Here is a 25248-nt window from a genome sequence, read left to right as displayed (position 1 = left end):
TCTCATTTAGCATGTAGAAGACATGCTACTGATAGAAACTATTATTTATTTGAAAAGTGGCTCATGTGGTAAGTCGCTCAATGATATAATGGTTCACTTGTCCGACTTTTCACTTGTCACTACGTCCGACACCTTCAAAGAAGTACAGATGACGGCTGAAGAAACCTTTTCATCGATGGACCACTACTGTACGACTGAGAGCTTACACAGACGAATGGTTCACTTTTTTGACTTCTCGGGTTGATTAAGTGACAATGGGAATAGTGTGTCAGGTCAGGGGTTGTCGTGACATGCGGCCTATAATTGACTGGCCACCATTCCACAACGTTGCCTTCTGTACCCTACACCAGCTGGAAAACACTACAACTACTCACAATGCTGAAGAGGAGAAGCGGTACAAAATGATTAAATAGCTTCTGCAGTTTTCTGCTGTGGAAATTGAAGGCAATATTTATTCACATTCATCATTGTGTCATGTACTGCTCTGTTTAATCTAATACAAACAATGTTTATGTTCTTCACAGTTCAGTTTTATGATTTTAGGTTAAGAGAAAAAAACAGGGCACGGTAGAATCTTTTTACAACAAAACATTACGACCAATTATCGCCTCCGAAATAACTATTCAGATAAAAATAAACAAATTTGACATACAAATATGATCATCCTTGTTGCACAAAGCTTTATTTGACAACTGCTCTAAAGTCTTGTCCTCTTCTTTTCCTTTCAGCTTTTCTATATACAGTAAAGTCTCGTTATATCGATATTCAAGGGAGTCCGAAAAAATATCGATATAACCGGGACTATCGATATATCCGACCCTGTTTGCATGTAATTTTCTCCGTGCGTGCATAGAAATAGTATCGATATAACCGGGACTATCGATATATCCAATATCGATATAACGAGACTTTACTGTATATATTTCTTTTTATATTGCTTCTCTCTCTCTCTCTCTCTCTCTCTCTCTCTCTCTATATATATATATATATATATATAGGTTTGTTTATTCATTCTAATAATGAAAACCTCTGGGTGGAGTGAACGCTGGTGCATGTGACTGCCACCGCTCACACACAGAAAACAATATCCTGTGTCTGTAAAGTGTCCCTGAGAGTTTTGAAAGGCGCTCATAAAGGAAATGTATTATTATTATGAATTGGATTTGCCTTTATTAGTCTCGCAGCGGAGACATTTACATTTCACAGCAGCAAAGTTATGAAAGAAATGAAAGTAGAAAAGCAAAATACAGGAGCTGCTGGAAAGGCAGCCACTCTCGCGGCGCCGTCTTGAAGTCAAAAGAACAAAAAAAAACTAAATAACAAATAACATGACAACACAAAGACACAGAGAGACATTCATTCTTCAGGACTTGCTGTACCCTCTTTGTGATGACATGAAGCAGTTCCAGATGAAAGAGGAGAGGATCAAAGCGTCTCTTCACCAGTTCCATATACGCATCGGCGCTCTGCGCAGACGCTCCTTCCTTCTTATCGCGGGCTCCTCAAGCCATGTATCCATCCAGCCGCAGACTGTCCAACAGCACGGACCTTCCACTGAACAAAGCGGGTCTGTGAAGATGCTGCCCATTACAGGCGCAAAAAAACACAATGGCCCCAGAGCTGTCCAGCGATGACAGTCGAATGGCACCGACATTCCTCCCATTCAAGTATGAGTTTTCCCTCTGATATATTCATGCCTGATCCTATCCAGCATCCCAACATCCTTATCCCTACAACCTCCAACTGTACTTCCTGTCTTTTCTTCAATGGCACTGTCTCCAGTCCAAACATCAAAGCTGGTCTCACCACAGTTTTATACAAATTTCCTTTCATCTCCCTTTCCTTTTCATCTTCCTTTCACTCTTCTATCACACCTGACATTTATTTCCAGCCCTTCCGGCCTGCCTGCACACGCTTCTTCACCTCTTTTCCACATTTTCCTATGCTCTGGACAGTTGAGGCCAACTACTTAAAATCCTCCACCTTCTTTATTTCTTATCTTTGCAACCTCAATCTTGTACTTAGGTCACTCTCATTCAGACACATATATTACGCCTTGCTGCGACTGACCTTCATTCCTCTCCTTTCCAGGGTGCTACAGTCATGTCCAATGTTTATAAATAAGTTAATGAATTAACAACTGCATTCAAGTTCAGTTAATTAATTGAAAATTATTTTTAGTTTTTCTTTGTGTTTGCACTCATATTTGTTTATGTTTGTGTTCACGTTTGCATTCAATTCATTATAATAGACACAATTATATCACACTGTGTTGGAAACCTACGTTTTGTAGTGTTGGTGCATATTTTTAGTGAAAGTTGAATTGAGCAACGAGACCGCGAATCAGGAACACCAGGATTGTTACCATGCTTCTACAATGAGGTGATCATTCTAAAGAGGTGTGTTGTGGAGATAAACCTCTACATCACCTCTACATAAACCTCTTGTTGCCTCTCCCTTAACTAGACCCTTGTTTGATGAAGACATTTCCCTTGGAATCCAAATACGTTCTTCAGCGATTGAGATTTTTCAATTAAGAAAACCTCTATCAGAGCCTAGGCTGTGTGTGGATGCAATTCCGACGATATCCAATCACAACTTCTCTGCTCGGGCTCATTCTCTACAAGACATGGGGCATTCCACATGCCTGGAGATAGCTTCTGTAGGAACGGACCACCATAGTCCCCATGCCTTTATCTGCCACCCAGCTCACATTGCACCCTTCCATCAAGGGTGAGCTCATTGGAGCCCATGTTCTACGAATGTAGGCCCGACCACCATTGCATTTGCCTGCATCCATGCAAAAGAAACTCAGGTCAAATTATTAATATTTTTTTATCATGAGGGGTCTTTTGAAATTGGGTTTCTCTGCTCCTTCACCAAGGACCTGTTTGCTAAAGGTGATTCTGTCAGGGGCACAATGCCACAGACAACTTAACTCCTTGGTCCTAGGACCTAGGATAAGAAGAACACACAAATTCCTCCACCACGGTAAAATTATGGCTCATGGGGGAGGGACTCAAATGTAGTGGCACCTGATTAAGATGTCTGCTGGACGCCTCCCCATGGAATATGTTCCGGAGGACGCAGGACATCCTGGAGAGACTATGACTCCCAGCTGACCTAGTAATGCCTTGGCATCCCTTGGAAGTTGCTGGGAAAAGACTAATGTTGGCTTCCATGCAAAAAGAATTGCTTCTGCAAACCGAACCTGCAAAACGGTAGAAAATTGGTGGATGCACGGATGGATTTTCCTCTTTATTGCATCTCTCTATTATTAGAAGGACGAAGGCCTCAATAATGAAATGTGCAGAAAACTTAACCACAATGAATCTGATGATGGTACCTGCTGTTGACTACCATCACCCACTTAGAGCATCACTCCTCATTTTGAGTTCATGATTGTGTTGATGATACTGTAGTGTTTTGTTGTATTGTTGACCATCTTTTGCATTATGATAGAGGGCAAGTGGTAAATAAAATGGATGGATGGATAATAGTCAAATGTTTTGTGGATATCTGTTCCGACCATCAAGGCCCATCTGCTGTCTTCCCCCTACTTTGCAGCAATCGCACGTTTGCTACTAACAGAATCACAGTTCGCTGCAAGGGTTCAATCAGAACTCCCAATTGTTCGCTCAGGGTCACTTGATGCACACAAGGAGAATGGCTCCTATGAGACGAATGGGCAAAACTGTTTTCACATGTGATGTCCTCATCACAATCAAACAATGACACAATTTTTAGGTATTCACCACATTTGCAGATGCATGCATTACACACGAGCAAGTTTCTTATTTGCATGGACAAGTGCAGCCATTTTTCAAATTACAGTAAAACTCTATCACAAAACGTAATTATGCAAAAATACCCCCTCCGGCTTAGCTAGGAAATGGCATCAGCAACCAGCACGCTGGTTTACACATGCACCCTCGGTGCATCGCGTTTTTTTTCCACAAAGTATTGCATTGAGAAAAAAAATGTCCAATGACTCAGAGGTTTTGTGCATCCTTTAACTTGATTGGTCCCTGCGCCAATGTCAACCAATGACAGCACAAATGGATCTATCTGATGATGTACAGCCATGTTGATTACCGTTACATCTTCTGAAGCCCGCCTGGCATTCCTCCCTTCTGTCTTATTATGTGGGTTATGATAGAGTGTTTTATGCACTTTAGTAAACATATTAGGTTATTTCATGTTTAGCTTAGTACACATTATGATTATTGCACGTTTAATTTCAGTCTAATAGCATTATCAATCTTATTAGTTCAATAGTCGTTGCAAAGAAGCAACGGCTCCAATCTAAGACCCTTCCAACACTGAGTTGTCCGTAGCTGATTGGACAACAGATCGCTGCTGTGGACATTCAAAAACTTGTCAGAGCGGGAGCTCGCTCTCTTTGTTTCCTATCTTTGTCTGTGTGCTCATGTCTTCGCCCTTACCTAGACGAGAAGTGCTTTTTCTGTCTCATTAGAATAAAGTAGTTTTTTGTTCACCATCTATCGTCGTTACTGATATTTTTATCACTGAACTTCTGACAAAACCGAACCAGGAAAGAAACAAGAATTAAAACCGAACAGGTTACTCTTCAATCAGTGTCTAATCAAGTGGTTGCCGAGATTAGTACCGTTGACTTTGGGTGTGTGTGTGTGTGTGTGTGTGTGTGTGTGTGTGTGTGTGTGTGTGTGTGCATATGTGTGTGTGTCCGTGCGCGTGCGTGTGTGCGTGTGCGTGTGTGTGTGTGTGTGTGTGTGTGTGTGTGTGTGTGTGTGTGTGTGTGTGTGTGTGTGTGGCTGGGGGAAGTGCATGAGAGACAGAAAGAGCGACAAAGAGAGAGAGACAGAGAGAGAGAATGACAGAGAGAAAGAGAAAGGGGGAGGAGGGCTTGTCAGAAAAAGCAGCAGTGTTTCTTCACCTCCTTAATTGATTAATCATAAGCATATACCGCTGGCCAGCAGCTTGCTAAGATGAATTGAGGCTACCTTGTCACATTTTCATTGAGACAATGCTGATGAATGTTAATTACTGTATAAAGTTTTAGAATTAAATATTTCAGTCTTCTTTTCCTTTTGGCTTTTCCGCTCAGGTCTTCCTCTCGGTCTCTTGCCTGGCAGTTCAAGGCTCAGCATTCTTCTCCCGATATAGTCACTGTCTCTCCTCTGGACATGTCCAAACCATCTCAGTCTGTCCTCTCTGACTTTCTCTCCAAAGCCTGTAATATGAGTTGTCCCTCTAATGTACTCAATCCTGATCCTATCGAACCTGGTTACTCCCAAAGAAAACCCTAACATCTTCAGCCCTGCTACCTCCAGCTCTGCTTCCTGCATTTTCTTCAGTAGCACTGTCTCCAGTCCAAACATCATGGCTGGTCTCACCACTGTTTTATACAATTTTCCTTTCATCCTGGCTGAAACCCTTCTATCACACATCACACCTGACATTTTTCTCCAGCCGCTCCAGCCTGCCTGGACACGCTTCTTCACCTCTTTTCCACACTCTCCATTGCTCTGGACAGTTGAGCCCAAGTACTTAAAATCCTCCACCTTCTTTATCTCTTCTCCCTGTAGCATCACTCTTGCACTTAGATCCCTCTCATTCACACACATATATTCCGTCTTGCTGCAAGTGTTCCCTGTTCTCGATACAGATCACAATGTCATCTGCAAACATCATGGTCCAAGGAGATTATTGTCTAACATTGTCTGTCAGCCTGTCCATCACCATAGCAAAAAAAGAAGGGGCTCAGAGCTGACCCCTGGTCCTGGTGGAGTCTCACCTCCACCTTGAATTCCTCAGTCACACCAACAGCACAACTCATAACTGTCTTACAGTCATGGTACATGTCTTGCACTGCTCTGACATACTTTTCCGTCACTCCAGACTTCCTCATGCAATGCCGCAGCTCTTCTCTGGGCACAATGCAATTCCTTCTGACCTTCTCTGTACTGCTCTATCAGCATTCTTAAAGCAAACACTGCATCTGTCGTACTCTTTTTTTGGCATGAAGCCATACTGCTGCTCACAAATGTTCACTTCTTCTTTTAGTCTAGCTTCAACTACTCTTTCCCAGAGTTTCATTGTATGGCTCATCGACTTTATTCCTCTGAATTTAGTACAACTCTTCCCATCTCCTTTGTTCTTAAAAATTGGCATGAGGACACTTCGTCTCCATTCTTCAGGCATCTGTTCACCATCTAAGATCTTGTTGAATAACCCAGTCAGGAACACCATCGCCACCGCTCCAAGACACTTCCATACCTCGATTGGTAAATGATGAGGCCCGAGTGCCTTTCCCCCCTTCATCCTCTTCAGCGCCCTTCTTACTTCATCCTACTAATGTTAGGTATGTCTTGGTCCACAACAGTCACGTCTTCTACTCTTTGTTCCTTCTCATTTTCCTCATTCATCAATTCTTCAAAGTACTCTTTCCATCTTGACATCACACTACTGGCACCTGTTAATACATTGCCATCTCTATCCTTAATCACGCGCACCTGCTGCAGGTCCTTCCCATCTTTGTCTGTCTGTCTCGCCAGCCTGTTGTCACGGTTTGCGAGGTGGTGATGGCGGGTTCGGATCCCAAAAAGCAGGCAGGAGGGAGCAGGAGGTTGTTTGACAAATTGTATTAAAATAAAGTCAGCAGGAACAAAATGTAAAACATCAAAATGATCTGAATGGAAAAAATACAAAGTAGCAAAAGAAAACCAAGTGTAAAAGTCCGCCAAGGTTAAACAAACACGTACACGATGCATGCTGCAACCAAGCAGCAAACAAACAATGAATCGGCACCGGATGATCGTGCCAGGTGTCCTTTTAAGTGTCATTGATTATAACGACCAGCACCTGCGAGGCTGCTGGCGGGGCTGACGTCGCTACCCGCTGGTCGCCAATCTGATCGGGACGACCAGCACCTGTGCAGGTGCAGGCGGGGCCGACAGCGCCCCCCGTTGGTCGCCAACCAGATCATGACAGTACCCCCCCTTCAAGGGGCTGCTTCCAGAAGTCCCAACAGTCTCCCAAAAGGTCCACTCGCCAGGGAACGGTCGGTGGAGAGGGCAACCGCTGCCTCTCCAGCACACGACGGGCGGCGGCCTGATGGGAACGGGATTTGGCCTGGGTGGACGAAGACGCGGCACGGATCGTCGTGGGCGTGAGTGCGATCCCTCTCGCACGTTCACGCGACGGCGCATGGCTCTGCGTGGACGTCGACTGCCAGGCGCAGAATGGCACCCCGTACGGCCGTATGGGACCAGGTCTCGGCCGGACGCCGACGTGGGCGTGAACTGCCCGGCTCCGGGGGAACGAGACGGGTCCAGAGCCGCTCCGGGATCCAGCGGTGAATGGGGTCTCGGACTGACGTTGACGCGGACGTTGCACGGCTCGTCGTGGATGAGACTCAATTCGTCATGCACGACGACAGCGTGGCTGGACGTGGGCGTGCAATGCCAGTCACCCAGTGTCACCCTGGACGGCCACCTGGAAGGAGGTCTCGGCCGGACGTTTACGTGGACGTTGCGGCTCGTCGAGTGACGCATTTCAAACGCGACGATGCTTGGGCTAACGTGGACGTAGCATTGCCAGGCACAGGGTGGAAATGACACGGGTCCGATGTACCTGCGGGATCCGATGGTTGGCCGATTCATTCTGTCACGGTTTGCGAGGTGGTGATGGCGGGTTCGGATCCCAAAAAGCAGGCAGGAGGGAGCAGGAGGTTGTTTGACAAATTGTATTAAAATAAAGTCAGCAGGAACAAAATGTAAAACATCAAAATGATCTGAATGGAAAAAATACAAAGTAGCAAAAGAAAACCAAGTGTAAAAGTCCGCCAAGGTTAAACAAACACGTACACGATGCATGCTGCAACCAAGCAGCAAACAAACAATGAATCGGCACCGGATGATCGTGCCAGGTGTCCTTTTAAGTGTCATTGATTATAACGACCAGCACCTGCGAGGCTGCTGGCAGGGCTGACGTCGCTACCCGCTGGTCGCCAATCTGATCGGGACGACCAGCACCTGTGCAGGTGCAGGCGGGGCCGACAGCGCCCCCCGTTGGTCGCCAACCAGATCATGACACCTGTAATGATCAGTCTCACCTTCCTTGCTGTCCAGCCGAGCATCCAAGTCATCATAGGCCTCTTGTTTGGCCTTTGCCACCTTTACTTTAACCGTGTGCTGCATCTGTTTGTACTGCTGTCTACTCTCGTCCATCCTCTCAGTGTCTCACTTCTTCTTTGCTAACCTCTTTCTCTGTATACACTCCTGCAGCTCCCCATACCACCACCAAGTCTCCTTATCTAACTTTCTTTCACTCGATACACCAAGTACTTTCCGACCTGTGTCTCTGATTATGTTCGCTGTAGTTTGCCAGTCATCTGGAAGGACCTCTTGCCCACCCAGTGCTTGTCAAAGTCAAAGTCAGCTTTATTGTCAAATATTCTAATATGCATGACATACAGCACAGATGAAATTAATGTCCTCTCGGACCCAGCATGCAAGGCACTAATAGTTGGCTAACGTGGCTAAAAAAGACATACATTTGACAACAGACTATACATGTAATTTCTGAATGTAAAGTGAGGTAGTGTCGTATGTAAAGTGAGGTAGTGACGTATGTAAAGTGAGGCAGTGACATATATAAAGTGACGTAATGTAGTAATGCAAAAACAAACAAGAAGAAAGGGTTGAAGTTTGATGTGCTAGATCGACAAGATGGCGCCCCCCTGTGTGGCTGCCTCCACAGCAGCTCTTTCCCTTTCTTGTCTACTTTTTCACTTCTTTACTTTTCCGTTTTTGTTTTGCCTGATCTCGCTCCATAAACCTACGGAGAGGAGATGGGCATCTTTTCTTTTGCTCATCGCCGTTATTTTTTACTTTTTCATCGCTCCTGTGAACGGGGAATCCACGCGCACGCGGAATCCCATTGTTTACAGTCGAGACCAGCTACTAGCGTGGCGGGCTAATAGCGGACTAGCGGCCGCCGCACCAGACATCCCCGATGAATTGAAGAGGAGGAAACGAGGATGTCGGGCCGGGAAAGATCGCCGCAAAAGAACGAGGAAATACCGACACGTTCTCCCGTCCGTCATCATGGGGAACGTGAGATCGCTCCCAAATAAAATGGACGAGCTCGCGGCGCTAACGCGACATCAGAGGGAGTACCGGGAAGCCAGCTTGCTACTCGTCACGGAGACATGGCTTTCGGCAATCACTCCGGACGCCCACGCAGAGTTGGAGGGCTTCCAACTCGTACGAGCGGACAGAAATGAAGGCAGCGGTAAGCAGAAAGGAGGGGGGATTGCTGTATTTGTGAATGACAAATGGTGCAATCCTGGGCACATCACGGTGAAGGAAAAACTTTGCACTCGGGACATCGAGCTGCTAGCCGTTAGCCTTCGGCCGCATTACCTGCCACGGGAATTCTCACACATCATAGCCGTGACGACGTACATTCCCCCTACGGCAAATGGCGGCGCTGCCTCCGATGCCCTCATATCTGTTGTAAACAAGCTGCAAACCCAGTCCCCCAACGCCTTGTTTATCATCTCAGGGGACTTCAATCACATTTCCCTGAAATTCTCCCTCCCAACATTCACACAGTATGTAACTTGTGCCACCAGAGACAATAACATATTGGACCTATTTTATTCAAACGCCAAGGATGCATACAAACCCTCTCCCCTCCCCCCTCTCGGAAGAGCAGACCACAATATGGTTTATCTCAAGCCTGTGTACAAACCCCTTGTCCAGAGGCAACCAGCTGTGACCCGCACGATCAAAAGATGGTCCACAGAAGCTGAAGAAGCTCTGCGGGACTGTTTTGATTCAACCAGGTGGGAGCTCTTTACTGAGATTCATGGGGAAGACATTGACTCACTCACCAACACCATCACAGACTACATTAACTTTTGTGAACAAAACACCGTACCCACCAGGACTGTGCGGTGTTTTGCCAACAACAAACCATGGATTAATCCCGACATAAAAGTCCTCCTGAAGGAGAAGAAAAGGGCTTTTGTGTCGGGCAACAGAGAGGAACTGAAGGCCGTGCAGATCCAACTGAGGAGGAAGATCAGAGAGGGGAAGAAGGCCTACAGGATGAAAATGGAGGAGCAGCTGCAAGCCAGCAATGTCGCTGGTGTCTGGAAGGGCCTGAAAAACATCTCAGGCCACAAAAGCCCAGTGACATTGAACGAAAAAGACAAGGACTGGGCAGATGAACTCAACCGCTTTTTCAATCGGTTTGACAAGACGCCAGCCGCCCCCGGCCCACCGTCAACTTCACCTGTAGCTGCACCTGCACCAACTCTCACTGTGGCCTTACCCTCCCTGCCCCCTCTCACGACCAGCTTTCCACAACCAACATCTGCCCTCCCAACCGTTGCCACACCCTCAGCCGCCACTCTGCCTCCTGGTTCCTGCCTGTCTGTCACAACTGCGCAGGTGAGGAACCAACTGAGGAGGATGAAGGTGAGGAAGGCAGCAGGTCCGGATGACATCAGTTCCCGACTCCTCAAGACCTGCTCCGACCAGCTGTGTGACATTGTCCAGCACTTGTTCAACCTGAGCCTGAAGCTGGGCAGAGTTCCACAGCTGTGGAAAACGTCATGCCTGGTCCCAGTGCCCAAGATTGCCAACCCCAAAGAGCTCAACAGCTACAGACCGGTGGCGCTGACGTCTCACCTGATGAAGACGCTGGAGAGACTCGTCCTTGCCCACCTGCGACCGCTGGCAAGCTCATCGCTGGACCCGCTACAGTTTGCCTACCAGCCCAGCATCGGTGTGGAGGATGCCATCATCTACCTCCTCCATACGGCGTTGCTGCACCTGGAGAATGCTGGGAGCACGGTGAGGATCACATTCTTCGATTTCTCCAGTGCCTTCAACACCATCCAGCCCAGTCTACTGGGGGACAAGCTGCAGCATGCCGGAGTCGACCATCACCTCACATCCTGGATTACAGACTACCTCACAAACAGGCCACAGTACGTGAGGGTAAAGAACTGTGAGTCGGACAGGCTTCTCTGCAGCACCGGAGCGCCGCAGGGAACAGTCCTGGCTCCATTCCTCTTCACCCTCTACACCTCGGACTTCAACTACAACACCCCAACCTGCCACCTTCAGAAGTTCTCTGACGACTCAGCTATTGTCGGCCTCATTACAGAAGGAGACGATAGGGAGTACAGGGGACTGACAAAGGACTTTGTGGACTGGTGCCAGCAGAATCACCTCCAGATCAACACTGGCAAAACCAAGGAGCTGGTGGTGGATTTCTGCAGGAAACAATCGTCACCTGCACCATTGAACATCCAGGGTTCGGACATTGAGAGGGTGACCTCCTACAAGTACCTGGGTGTTACTCTCAACAATAAACTGGACTGGACAACAAACACGGATGCCCTAATCAAAAAGGGACAGAGTCGCCTCTTCCTCCTCAGGAAACTGAGGTCTTTTGGAGTTCAGGGGTCACTCCTAAAGACTTTCTATGACTCTGTGGTGGCATCAGCCATCCACTATGGCATTGTCTGCTGGTCAGGCAGCATCACCACCCGGGACAGAAAAAGACTGGAGCGCTTTGTCAAGCGGGCCAGTTCTGTCGTGGGCTGCTCGCTGGACTCTCTTGAGGAGGTGGGCAACAGACGGACGCTAGCTAAACTAAAAGCTATGACGGACAGCCCCTCCCACCCCCTCCTGCCCATCCTGACAGCTCTGGGTAGCTCCTTTAGCCAGAGACTATTACACCCGCGCTGCAAGAAGGAGAGGTACCGCCGCTCGTTCCTACCGACTGCTGTCAGGCTTCACAATTCCCAATGATCACATGTGAAAAAAAAAAAAAAAAAAAAAAAAAACTGGACACTTGTAAATATGGGTTGTTGCAATATATCTTAATGCATCTCTTGATTCTGCACTATGTACAGTCTTGTTTATAGAACGGTTTTTGCACATCTACATTTGCACAGTATACAGTTGACATTTTTATTTTGTTATGCTTGAATATCTTGTTTTCTATCCTTTCACTCCCACCCCAACCCCATCCCTCTTCAATTGCTGCTGTGGACTGCAAATTTCCCCATTGCGGGACGAATAAAGGTATTCTGATTCTGATTCTGATTCTGATTCTGATTCTGATTCTGAAGTGGTTGAAGTGAGGTCTTGCAGAAAAAAATGAGAAAGAACAAAAAATACAGTTCAGGATGATAGTACAGCGTGTAGCATGTCCTCAGAGTTCGCTGAGTGTGGCCGTGGGAATGGGCAGGGTGGGCAGGTCTGGGAGGGAGTTGATTCTCCGGACTGCCTAGTAGCAGAAACTGTCCTTGAGCCTGCTGGTCTTGGCTCGGAGACTCCGCAGTCTCCGACCCGATGGCAGCAGGTTGAAGAGGCTGTGGCAGGGGTGGGTGGGATCGCCAGCGATCCTGATGGTTCTGCGGGTGAGGCGGGTGTTGTAAATGTCCTGAAGGGGGGGGAGAGAGACACCGATGATCTCAGCTGTCCTCACGATGCGCTGCAGAGTCTTACGGCAGGACACGGTGCAGGCGCCGTACTACACAGTGATACAGCTGGTCAGGATTCTCTCGATGGTACCGCAGTAGAAGGAGGTCGTGATGTTGGTCGGGGCTCCAACTCTTTTGAGTTTGCGGAGGAAGTACAGGCGCTGGTGGGATTTCTTGGCCAGTGATGACGTGTTGTAGCTCTGGGACAGGTCTTCAGATATGTGCACTCCCAGGAACTTGGTGCTGCTTACTCTTTCCACTGCAGCACTGTCAATGGTTAGTGGAGCATGCTGGGGGCGCACTCTCCTAAAGTCCACAACAATCTCCTTTGTCTTCTCCACATTCAGACGGAGATTGTTGTCCTTGCACAACGTGGCAACGAGGCTGACCTCGTCCCTGTAGGCTGTCTCCTTATCGTTGTTGATGAGGCCCACCACAGTTGTGTCATCCGCAAACTTTATGAATGGAGGAGCTGGGTCATGATTGTGAACAGTCATGTGTGAGCAGAGTGAAGAGGATGGGGCTCAGCACACACCCCTGGGGGAGCCCTGTGTTCAGCGTGATGGTGCTGGAGGTGTTGTTTCCAACTCTGACTGCCTGTGGTCTCCCCGTCAGGAACTCCGACAGCCAGTTGCAAAGGGAGGTGCTCATCCCCAGTTTGCTCAGTTTGTCGGTGAGCTGTTAGGGGATGATGGTGTTGAATGCTGAGCTGAAGTCGATGAACAGCATTCTGACGTAAGAATCTCTGGTCTCCAGGTGGGTGAGCGCTGTGTGGAGAGCAGTGGAGATGGCATCATCGGTCGAGCGGTTGGGCCGATATGCAAACTGTAAATGGTAATGGTTGGGGGGGCAGCCATGATGTGGTTCATAACTAGCCGCTCGAAGCACTTCATGAGGATGGGAGTGAGTGCGACTGGGCGGTAGTCGTTGTGGCAGGTGGGGGATGACTTCTTTGGGACTGGGATGATGGTGGTGGCTTTGAGGCACGTGGGCACAACAGCCTGGCTCAGAGAGGTGTTGAAGATGTCTGTGAAGACATCTGTGAGCTCATCCGCACAGTCTCTCAGTACACGGCCAGGAATGCCGTCTGGACCCGGGGCTTTGCGTGTGTTGGTCCCTCAAGGGATCGCCTCACGGTGTCCTGGGACAGTGTCAGCACCTGGTCGCCGGGAGGTGGTGGAGTCTTCTGTGCTGGAGTGCTGTTGTCTGCCTCGAAGCGGGCAAAGAATCATTCAGTTGGTTTAGCAGAGTGGTGGAGTTCTCGCAGATCTGTGGACAGGGCTTGTAGTCTGTGATGGTCTGTATCCCACGCCACTGGTTTCTGGTGTCTCTGCTGTCTCTGAAGTGGTTTGCGATCCTCCTGGTGTGCTGTCTCTTGGCCATCCTGATGCCACGTGGCAGGTTGGCCCTGGCTGTCCTCAGACCCAGCTCATCGCCAGCTTTGTAGGCAGCGTTCCTAGCCCTAAGGAGCCTGTGGACTTCACCTGTCAGCCATGGCTACTGATTGGCCTTGATGGTGACAGATCTAGTGACAGTCACGTCATCCATACACTTCCTCATGTAGGAGGTAACAGAGTCTGTGTACTCTTGGAGGTCGGTGGTGTTGTTGTAGGTGGCCGCTTGTCTCAACATGTTCCAGTCAGTGTTGGAGAAGCAGTCTTTGAGTGCCTCTGACGACCCATCAGGCCACACCCTTATCTGCTTCTTGACTGGTATGACGACTTTAACAAGTGGCCTGTATGCGGGCATTAACATGATAGTTGAGTGGTCCGAAGCTCCTAGGTGGGGGAGGGGGTATGCTTTGTAGGCTCCTTTGTGTGTGGTGAAAACATTGTCTAGAACAGGGCTGGGCAAACTTTTTGACCCGCGGGCCGCATTGGGTTCTAAAATTTGACAGAGGGGCCGGGCCAGGAGCATTTGGAGGGAGTGTTTGGGCCGGAAATACTCTGAACAAGTTATGTCCATAATTTATAAAATCACTTCAAATGACTTCGACTGAGCGTATTTTACAATGATTCCACAGCATATAGCTATAGTTTACGTTTTAAGATTTGCGCTGAATATTCATGAAGTCTTGTTTTCGAGTTGATGACGATCCCCATGTGACGTCACGTTTGGACCGCCCCTGACCGAGAAAGCGACATACAATGCATTTTGGGTACTTTGTTTGGTCTGAAAACTTCGTGTTGATCCGTGTTGATGGTGAAATTAGAAGGAAAACACATAAATAACGCCATGGTGAATCGTGTGTTGCACCAAGACAACTATTTGATATTCGCTGACACAAATTCCCAGCTGACAAATCAGCCCATTTCCAACTGAGCTTGGGCGCAATCTTCTGCATTTTCTGGGTGCTACATTGCTGTCATTGACGGCTCGAATTGATATGGGAGGACTCCTTGAATCAATTGCAAACATTTATGCTTTCCTCTTTAGAACTATTTGAATCATATTCATAACTGGATGAGTAACAAGAAAACATCTTCTCCGAATCTGAGGCCATTGTTTTGATTCTCGATCAAAGGCAAGACGTCTTGGCGTGACGTCACGAACAGGGGGGTGGGACCTTCTGAAACTGACCATTTCCGGATTCATTTGAAGTCATTTTTATTGGTGTTTTTCATTTAACTAAAAATATCAGCCTGCCTGATTTGGGTTTTTTAGATGCTATAAAACGTTTTTCTGATGTCGGTGGGAAACAAAAACAAAAAATGGTGCCGGTTGTCCTTTAAATGTAGTATGTACAAACCTCATAGCACAGTAAGAACACTACAACCCAATTTATTAACTGTCTTTCAAATGTGAAAAATATCCCTGATCAGTTAATAAATTTGTCTCAAGGAATATGGCGTTTACATACTATTTCGCAGATACTTGTAGGAGGAAATGGAAATACAGTAAAGTCTTGTTATATCGATATTCAAGGGAGTCCGAAAAAATATCGATATAACCGGGACTATCGATATATCCGACCCTCTTTGCATGTAATTTTCTCCGTGCTTGCATAGAAATAGTATCGATATAACCGGGACTATCGATATATCCGATATCGATATAACGAGACTTTACTGTAGCTTAAAATAACATGCACTGTGATTTATCAAGATTGCGTATGTTTCCATCGAAGGGGCAAAGTTAAAGAAATCAACATTTATTGAAAAATGGAATCACTTTCAAAATTCAAAACATATTATTACACAACGAAATATTCAAGCTCAATAAAACCTACTTGTGTTAAATTCCGCCAAATCATAGATGGTTTGTCCTGACCGCGCGCTCAACAAACTCCTCACTGACGCCCTCGCCTTCACGCGCAAACAATACACGTGTACCGTCGCCGAGCACACAGACATAGGCTACCTGCAGTGAAATTTGCATACTCGGCACGGCAGCCAATCAGAAGCCTGCTTCTTTCTTCCGGACTTTCGCAAGCGTTATAAAGTCGTGCAATTGCATGTCATTTTCCAAAATAGATGCACAGAACCTCAGTCCAGAAGAAAGATTCAAAAGAAGCTAACAACATATGTGACGCTAAAAAAACCTAAATTTACATTAAACCGTGACTGTAAAGTGTACGTGAGACTTATGACAGAGGCTTAGTGGCTCGTAGGAAGCAATGCAAACCTTGCATTGTGCACCGCAATGACAATCGACTACTGCAGCAAAATCTACAGCCATGCACATTTACTGTAAATTAAGTAAGGTAGCATTCGTAGTAGGTGCATTCTTGATTTAAAAAAAAAACTTTATACTCTGTTACAATGTTTTTTAATGTGATTAGTTGTCTCATTGTGCTTCAAGTTGTGAAAAATGGGGCAGGCAACTTTTCAGTTATCTGCCCTGTTGTTCGCTAACTTTTTGTCATGAGTTTTAGACACTGTTTGTACTATAAGTTCGGCGGGCCAGATTAGAAAGCCTAACGGGTCGTATGTGGCCCGCGGGCCGTAGTTTGCCCATGACTGGTCTAGAATGTTGTTACCTCTAGTTGGAAAATTAATGTGTCCATGGAGTTGTGGAAACACGCTTTTTGGGTTGGCATGGTTGAAATCGCCAGCCAGGATAAGGAAAGCATCTGGGTGGGCTGTCTGTTGCTCGCTGATGTGCTGGTAGAGTTCATTTAATGCCACGCTCCTGTTGTTAATTGAGCTCGGGGGGATGTAAACTGCTACCATCAGTATGGCACTAAATTCCCTCGGCAGGTTGAATGGCCGGCATTTTATGACCATAAGCTCCATCAGTGGTGAGCAGTGTTTGCATACCACCACAGCGTTGCGGCACCAGGCATCACTGATGTAAACACAGAGTCCCCCGCCGCGAGTCTTCCCCCCCTCGACGAGCACTCTGTCTGCGTGGAAGCTAGTTAGCTGGGCTAGCTGGATGGCACTGTCCAGTATGCTGTCGTTCAGCCATGTTTCCACAAACACAAGGGCACAATACTCACCCACGGTCTTGGAAGTTGAGCGGAGAAGTCTGATGTAGTCCATTTTATTGTCCAGAGAGCGTAAATTGGCCAGCGTGATGGTAGGAATGGTTGGCCGGTGGGGGCTCGCCGCAAGCCTTGTGCGGATACTTCCACGCTTCCCCCTCTTCTGTTTCCTTATATAGTGCTTGTGGCGCCTCCACTCTGGGTTGGGTGCAGGAGTGGGGGTCGGTGGAGGAGTGGGGGTCAATGGACGAGCCGACTCCCTGAGCAATCCATACTTGCGTAGCACTTCTCTTTCAGCTTGTTTTGGTTTTAAAAATGAACTGCCAATGTCGAGCAGAACCTCACGGCAGTACGTACGCCGCGGTTGTAGCGAGGTAGACGGAGACGAACATTTACACAAGTGAGACAAACATAATAAACACGAAAAAAACAATTTGCCGGGATAGAGAGAAGCCGCTGCGTGTGCAAGCGCCACCATCTTGAAAAAAAAAAAACTCTTTCCTTAATGTCATGCAACACTCTTCCTTTTTCAACTTCCAAATTAAAGAATTAAATATTTCAGTAAATGTGTGTATTGATGTCGTATCTGTCTGGAATATGAAACGTATAAATACAGTTTACATATTTCAAACATGCTGGTATCCACAAACCCTAACACGTATATGTTAAGTTTCACAAATCATAAATCGGGAGACTTGTGACTGGTGCGTGTTAAAATAATGTGAGTGTTACAGAAGTATACATTACAAGTAAATGAAACACAAACATGTTGTCATTTTTTATTTATACACTCAATTAGTATAATTTTTTTTTTACACTTTCCTATGTTTCACTGTACGAATAAACTGTCTGTATTATGTGTGTGTGTGTATGTGTGTGTGTGTGTGTGCGTGTGTGTGTGTGTGTGTGTGTGTGTGTGTGTGTGTGTGTGCGTGCGTGCGTGCGTGTGTGTGTGTGTGTGTGTGTTTGTGCGTGCGTGTGTTTGTGTGTGTGTGTGGTGGGAAGGGTTTGGGGGGTAACACTAAACACTATGGGACGGCGTGGGGGTTGGTGAAACACGACTTCCCTTATGCACGACTGAAATAAAAATAAAGAGTACAGTTAGAAATGTTGTGTGTGCTTGTGTTTACATCTCAGGTCAGTCTCCTGTTGTGAAAAAAGGCTGGGTCCATACAAGATGTCGTCGTAGAGTAGATCTACTGTAACATGAAAACAACAATATTGATTTGTACAACAGCATATCATGTGACTGTAAAGTGTCCTTGAGAGTTTTTAAAGGCGCTTATAAATGAAATGTATTATTATTATTATTATTATTATTATTATTATTATTATTATTATTATTATTATTATTATGAATTTAACTTACACGATGAGCGTAAATTAGACTTGGATTTTCACGATTTGTGGTTGGCCATGAACCTCCTGTCGGTGAATCGTGGGTGTCGACTGTACATGGAAACACGGAAAATCAAGCCGGTTTGCAGTCTTTGAAGACACATACTCAAGTGTTGAGCAACATCATCAGTGTGGTGGGATGGAGCCGTCCTTTCTCACACTTAGCGATTTTCAAATGTGATTAACATAATAATACCACTGTATTCCTCACAGTCAAAGTCAGCTTTATTGTCAAATATGCTAATATGTATGAGTCTATCTCAATACAAACTTATCATCATTGCTGCAGATATTTTCTTGAGCCTCAGTACTAAAGTGGCCCAGGGTCTCAATTATTAACCTTTTCATGCACCCGGTAACCTGATAATTCGATTAGCTTTCCGTTGTCCCTGAAAGAGGTCAAAACGGGAGTACTGTATTGTTAAGATCTACCCTTAAGAGTTCCATTAAATCACTAAAATCAAATTTTCATCTTTATGAACACGCTATATGGACATTATTTTGCAACTTATACCCCCATGATTGTGCTTCTAACTAGCATTAAAATCAATATATTACTCTCAGAGGCATTTTGCAATCAAAGGCAAGCCATCTCGTTCCAGTCCATTGCGATGCATGAGACACATGAGCAAGTCATGTACAGCACTTTTCTGATCCACTACACTGCTGTACACTTGCAGGACGAAATACAAACGTGCATCGTGGCATAGGACCCTAGCACTGTGATTATTAATGACATGATCGTGGGTACCATATAGCCTACAAATTCCACATGAGTACCCTGTGCGCCTGTTCTAAAAATAGTTTCTCAATATTGGAATGTTGTTGAAATGAAAATGTCAACATGTGAACACTCGCAGAGTATATACTGTATATTGTCTTGTATCTGTTTCCGAAATTAATGAGAAGTGCCCTCATGTGTCCTCACGTGTCCTCACGTGTCCTCACGTACATTTGGTTATTTCTGAAATGCATTGATCAGGACACAATAAATAGCTCAGCTGACTGCATTAATCTATCCCGGCCTATAGTATTGTTCTACAAATGTGATTTAAATGTGTTTGTTTAGAATTGATTGCGACTCTTTAGGGCCTAGGGAGTCGCAACCACACCTTTTGTCCAAGGCTTATAGTATAGGTGAAAACTAAACTCAGTTCCTGAAAGGCTGCTGTCCTGCATGTCTCCCATCTCTCCCTGTTGCAATGGCAATAACTTTCAATGGATGATAGAAATAACGTTTGGAAGTCCTCGGACAGTCGTGGAGGATACATTGTAAAGGTCAGAAGTGTTGTTACATATCTCAAAAATTTGATGGTGACAATGCGTGTTGCCACAAGTGCATTAGATTATTAACATGTTCCAGGGAAGAACAAGCAAGCAAAACACAAAAAGAAAATAATCCTCTAACCTCACTAAAGTGCTTTTTACTGACTAATTGAACGTAAAATGCGATACATTACATTGGATTCAATGAACCCAGTGAATATTCCAGTGTTTTCTTCAAATTGCATGACGTGAGTCAGACAACATGTTCTGCAAATAACATGCTGCCAGATACATGGAGATTTTACGCTTTATTTTAAATACAAAGGTGTGTAAAGTCACCACAGTGTAACACATGGTGATTGGATATTTCTATTTTCCCAGGATCCGAATCAACATCCCAGCTGGGGGCTTAGTTTAATCACCTTTGGTGCAGCATGTGGCTTCGCATCAGATACTCTGTTGCTTTTACATTTTCTGTTATGTAATTTCTCTCCGGTATACCCATACAGTACAAACTACAAACATGACTATAGTATTCACTCAAATGCTCCTGCTCCTCCTCCTCCTCCTCCTCCTCCTCCTCCTCCTCCTCCTCCTCCTCCTACTACTACTACTACTACTACTACTATTACTACTACTACTACTACTATCGATGAAGAAACCTTTTCATTGATGGACCACTCCTGTACGACTGAGATCTTACACGTATGTACTACTACTACTACTAATAACACTACTACTAGTAATATGACTACTACTAATAATAATTGTGATTATTAGTAGTATTATTGTATTCATTTATTATTAATTATTTTTCAATTATAATAACAATAAGACAATACTGGATGTAGCCACCTGGATAAATGCTAAATTATTTTCCATCAAAAAGTTTGGGAATTGAAACAAAAATGGAAAGAACAGTTGTTTTCTCATGCAGATTAGGCTGATGAGAATGGTCAGTGTCGCCTTTCATTATCTTTAAATGGGGCATGATTGTAACACTCAGGAGGCCCGAAATGGTACAAACCCATTAGCAATATGAAGTGTACACTTGGATATTGCCCCCGTGCCATCATTTATGCAATGATTGCAATGCAACGATTCTGAGGTTTTGATTCCTGCTGTTCTCAGTTTTTTTATGAATGAAATGCAACATTAGACCAAACTTCATTTCGATCAACTCTTTGCCACCACATTAGTACTCTGCTAGGCGCATCTTGATGACATTCCTTCAGGGAATACAGTGAACCTTGTACTTATACAAAAAGCAGGATTTATACATGATATTTTATGTTTTTTTCCTCAAACATTTATTATTATTATAACAATTTAGCATTTTCTGGAAAAAAAATAGTAATAAGATGGGGATAAATAATGTACAGCCTAGTTATGATCAAAATTATGAGTTTTATTTCTTTTGTCTCGTGAAGCTGTGCCAGAATATACTCAATTACATGATTATAAGCAACAATTTGAAATATGTCAATTGGTGTGGATGTGAGTGTGAATTGTTTGTCAACAGTGTGAGTAAGTGACTTGTACAGGATGTGCCCCATCGAACATCGAGGTCAGTGACAATAGGCTCCAGCTCACCTGTGCGTGCAATGAAGAAGAGTAGTTGTGATGTGTGTGTATATTTGTTATTTTTTTGGCTACAATCGTGAATATTTGGGATCAATAAAGTTATTTTCAGTTTTCCTATGTTTTCTCGTCACCATCATCAGCTCCCTTAATATGATTATCACCTAATCCTCCATGTCCGGAATGCATTCGTTGAACAGAATCAGTGTGGGTTTAAACGATAGCTGGATTATGCAGATAATACTTGGGTTGCCTAATGAGGCTCCCACACTGACAGGATGAGGACGATGATCAGAGCTCTCTCGTTATCATTGTGTCTCGTTTTACAGTCTCCAACTGTTGGTGGACCTTTAGGATGTCATCATATTTGACCTCAAAGCTTGACAGGTACATGATTCATACAAGCAAGTATGCATTGATGACAGATTCAAAATCTCAATTTGATTACGTCCTCCACCTTTTTTTGATGGCATGATAAGTTATTCATATTCCAAAAAGCACCCCATCCTAAGCAATGTTCCCTCTGATTTGACATGTGTCTGAGCAGACACACACGACCCTGAGCAAACTGAGGACGACCTTGAGCAACATCAGATATGTACTCGTGATGTGTCGTTCGCGAACGAGCCGGTTCTTAAAGCCAGATCTGTGAAGTGAACGAAGAGAGCCGGTTCGACCGGAAATGGGAGACAACTTTTTTTGTCCTCTATTCCCTGCCCCCAGTCTTTGGTTAAAGTCGCACGTGATTGGTCGATATCCATGGTAGAGGAGGGAGGGGAGAATTACAGACACATGCAGCAGTGAGGTGAAGGAGGAGGGGGCGGGGGGCTAGGCTAGACAGGTGGACAAATGTTATCACATTATGTTGTTATTATGATTCAATTATTATGTTTTTACTGGTTGGTATGATAGCATTATTAATATGAAAAGCAAATTAGTGACTGCTGATCAGCAGACCACAGTAACCATAGGGAAAGTGAAAGTTGGTGGATGTTCTCTGTGCACATATAAATCAAGCCATATAAATAAAAATATTTGATATAGTGTATTTTTACATGGGAAATTTGGTTTTCACATAATTGTACATGTTTTTTGGTATTTAATTAATTTAAGCAAAAACAAAACAAATAAACTGAGGAGCCATTTGGGAGCCATAAATCAGGATATTTTAAGTGAGCCGAGCCAAAAGTACCGGTGGCCACACACCAGTTTCACGCCCGTATCACGGCGTGTATGGGCAGGGCACATTCGCGCCGTTCTGCTCCAATTGGCTGGTTAGTGTACGTGAACTGTACGACATTATTGGCTGGACACCTGTCACTCATCGAGTTACATTGCAAAATATGCGCTGCATCGATGTTCTTGTGCACTGACTGTGCGCAAACAGTGCACGATTGCACACACACGTAGCTTAGAGGGAACATTGATCCTAAGTATATTATGCTACCAGCGATAATTACCATTACCATGTGGGCCAGAGGAATGTTCATTTTATTCTTGGAACATTATTTATTTTACTGAAGCTGACCTGAATCTCGACTCAAATGAAGCAGGAAACAGGCACTTGATGGTAATATAATGTCAACCTTGGGAAATACTTTAGCTGGAGGGGAAAACTGGTAGCCATCGTAGTAAATAAAACTTGAGCCCAAAATAAAGATCTTGGGGCTTCCAGGGAGTTATTCATGGCAGAACTACTGATTGTGGGGGTTTATGGAGTCGTTCGTGTCCAGGGGATGTTCAACTCAATCATGATTTTGTGTTTGGCCCTTGCACACAATGTGCGTTCTTCAACAACTCGGTGCATGAAAACATGAAATTAATCGAAGGTCAATTAATTGGTCGTCAGGAAAGCCAGAGATTAGAATGATATTTGCATTAGGATTATAAAGAATTTGTGACAGCAATTGCTACCAAGAGAGACTGTAGCCAAGGGAACTAAACAGCACAGCAGGATTAAGTTCAGATAACGGTCATACCTCATTAACTGACAACTTGTAACCCCACCACCCCAAGGCTGGAACACCACCAATGGGGCTAAACTAGGGCCCTCAACTGCCCAATCCACTCAGACCTTGGAGCATAGCACAGTGGAATGTTGAGGCATGGGATCACACTGTTAGTCAACTATCATCACATTGTTGAGCTCGTATTACCAAAAATAGTGGAGACACAGCATGCACCTTTGGAGAATAAATCTGACAAAAAAATCATAACGTTTAAACAGCACACATGGGTACAAACATCGGTCCTGTCCATCATCCAACTATATCAGGTGTCGGGAACCTATGGCTTGCGAGCCATATATGGCTCTTTTGATGATTGCATCTGGCTTGGCGATAAAACTAAATACATATTCTCGCTTTTTCGCTGTTCATTTCCTGTTTGGGCGGCAGTTGGCGGAAAGCACAATTTTGATTAGATGATACTGACCTATGGCCGATGATGTCGAAACAGATGAACGTCCACTTTTAAATAAGCCTGACGAGTAAAAAAAACAAACAATTATGAGTATCGAACACTTCAGGTTGAATGGACGGAAGAATTCGCCTTTGTGGAGAGAAAAAGTTCTGCCGTGATTGTAATTTTAAAACGTTTTTCTGGTGTCAGTTAAAAAACAAAAAAGTGACGCCGGTTGTCCTTTAAGTCATTTTTATTAGTGTTTTGCATTTGACTAAAAATATCATACTGCGTGTTTTGGGTATTTTAGATGCTACTAAACGTTTTTTCTGATGTCAGTTAGGAAACAAAAAAGTGACGTCGGTTGTCCTTTAATGAACCCAAGTGGTCAATCAGTCTTGGGCAGCATATATGGATCAAGTACCTCCACACAGAATAACTTGATTCCAGTATCACCACTTTTTATGGGCTGGCAAGTGCTTTTAGAATGCAACACAACAAGTTGATGATTGATATTAATAGCTCTGTGTGTGTGCGTATGTATGTGTGTGCATATGTACGTGAGTGTTTCCATATGTAACCACCTTCTATAACAACTGTAGAAATGTAACTTTCCAGAATGCCTTACTCTAAAATGCATACAAACAATCTAATGTATATTTCTCATCAATGACAAAAATAAGAAATCATTTTATCATCCTAGTTTAAATCAAATTGCACTGGAGAGTGGAAGGCTCAAGTGGAAGCATGTTTGTTTATCACATGTCAATCCCCGTCATGCTTGTTAAAATCGATAATCACTCACAATGTTAACGTGTCTCTATTATTTGGCCTATTTTGATTTTGTATATATTTTTTAAGAATAAGGTACTTGAATTTAATGTTTTCTGCACAAATAAAAAACATATAGCTCATTAAAATCAGCTTCGTCGCAGAACCCACATAGCAGTATTTTCGTTCTGAAATATATTTAGATAAATTATATTACAATGCATTTCTTCAACAACTTCAATTCATTTCTTCAACAACTAACAGCAATCACAATCATAAAGAATTAATGAATGTCAGTGCTGTTGGACAGTCTGCGGTTGGATGGATGCATGGCTTGAGGAGCCCGCGATAAGAAGAAAGCAGCGTCAGCGCAGAGCGCCGATGCATATGTGGAACTGTCGCGGCTTGGAATTGAAGCGGATTTATGTGGGACAGGAGATGTGAGACAATGTCTTTTCGTCAATGGATGCTACAGCTTCGTGTTTGCTTTCAACATTTAGCTTGTAGTAGACATACAAATTCCACCATGACGTCCCTGATCCACTGCTGACATGGATGCTTTGATCCTCTCCTCTTTCAACTAGAACTGCTTCATGTCATCACAAAGAGGGTACAGCAAGTCCTGAAGAATGAATGACTCTGTGTCTTTGTGTTGTCATATTTGTTATTTTTTCATTTTTTTCATTTTTTTTCCCCCCAAGATGGCGGCGCGTGAACACGCAGTGGCTCCCCTCTCCCGGCAAATTGGCATTTTCATGTTTATGTTTGTTAAGTAATTATAAGTGCCTTGCATGCTGGGTCCGAGAGGACAGTAATTTCATCTGTGCTGTATGTCATGCATATTAGCATATTTGACAATAAAGCTGACTTTGACTTTGACAGATGGGAGTTAAGACACAACCCTGACAGAAGA

General features: G+C 44.7%; 1 protein-coding gene across 1 annotated transcript in view; it reads left to right on the top strand.

The window, feature by feature from the left end:
• alk (ALK receptor tyrosine kinase) overlaps positions 1 to 25248 on the top strand; it is a 498990-nt gene that overhangs the window by 187638 nt on the left and 286104 nt on the right. The window lies entirely within an intron of this gene.

Source organism: Hippocampus bargibanti, linkage group LG09, assembly GCF_051943395.1.
Source record: "Hippocampus bargibanti isolate YZ-2025 linkage group LG09, ASM5194339v1, whole genome shotgun sequence".
Lineage (NCBI taxonomy): Eukaryota > Metazoa > Chordata > Actinopteri > Syngnathiformes > Syngnathidae > Hippocampus > Hippocampus bargibanti.
Note: the sequence above shows the minus strand (reverse complement) of the source record. Positions and strands in the feature narration are given on the sequence as shown.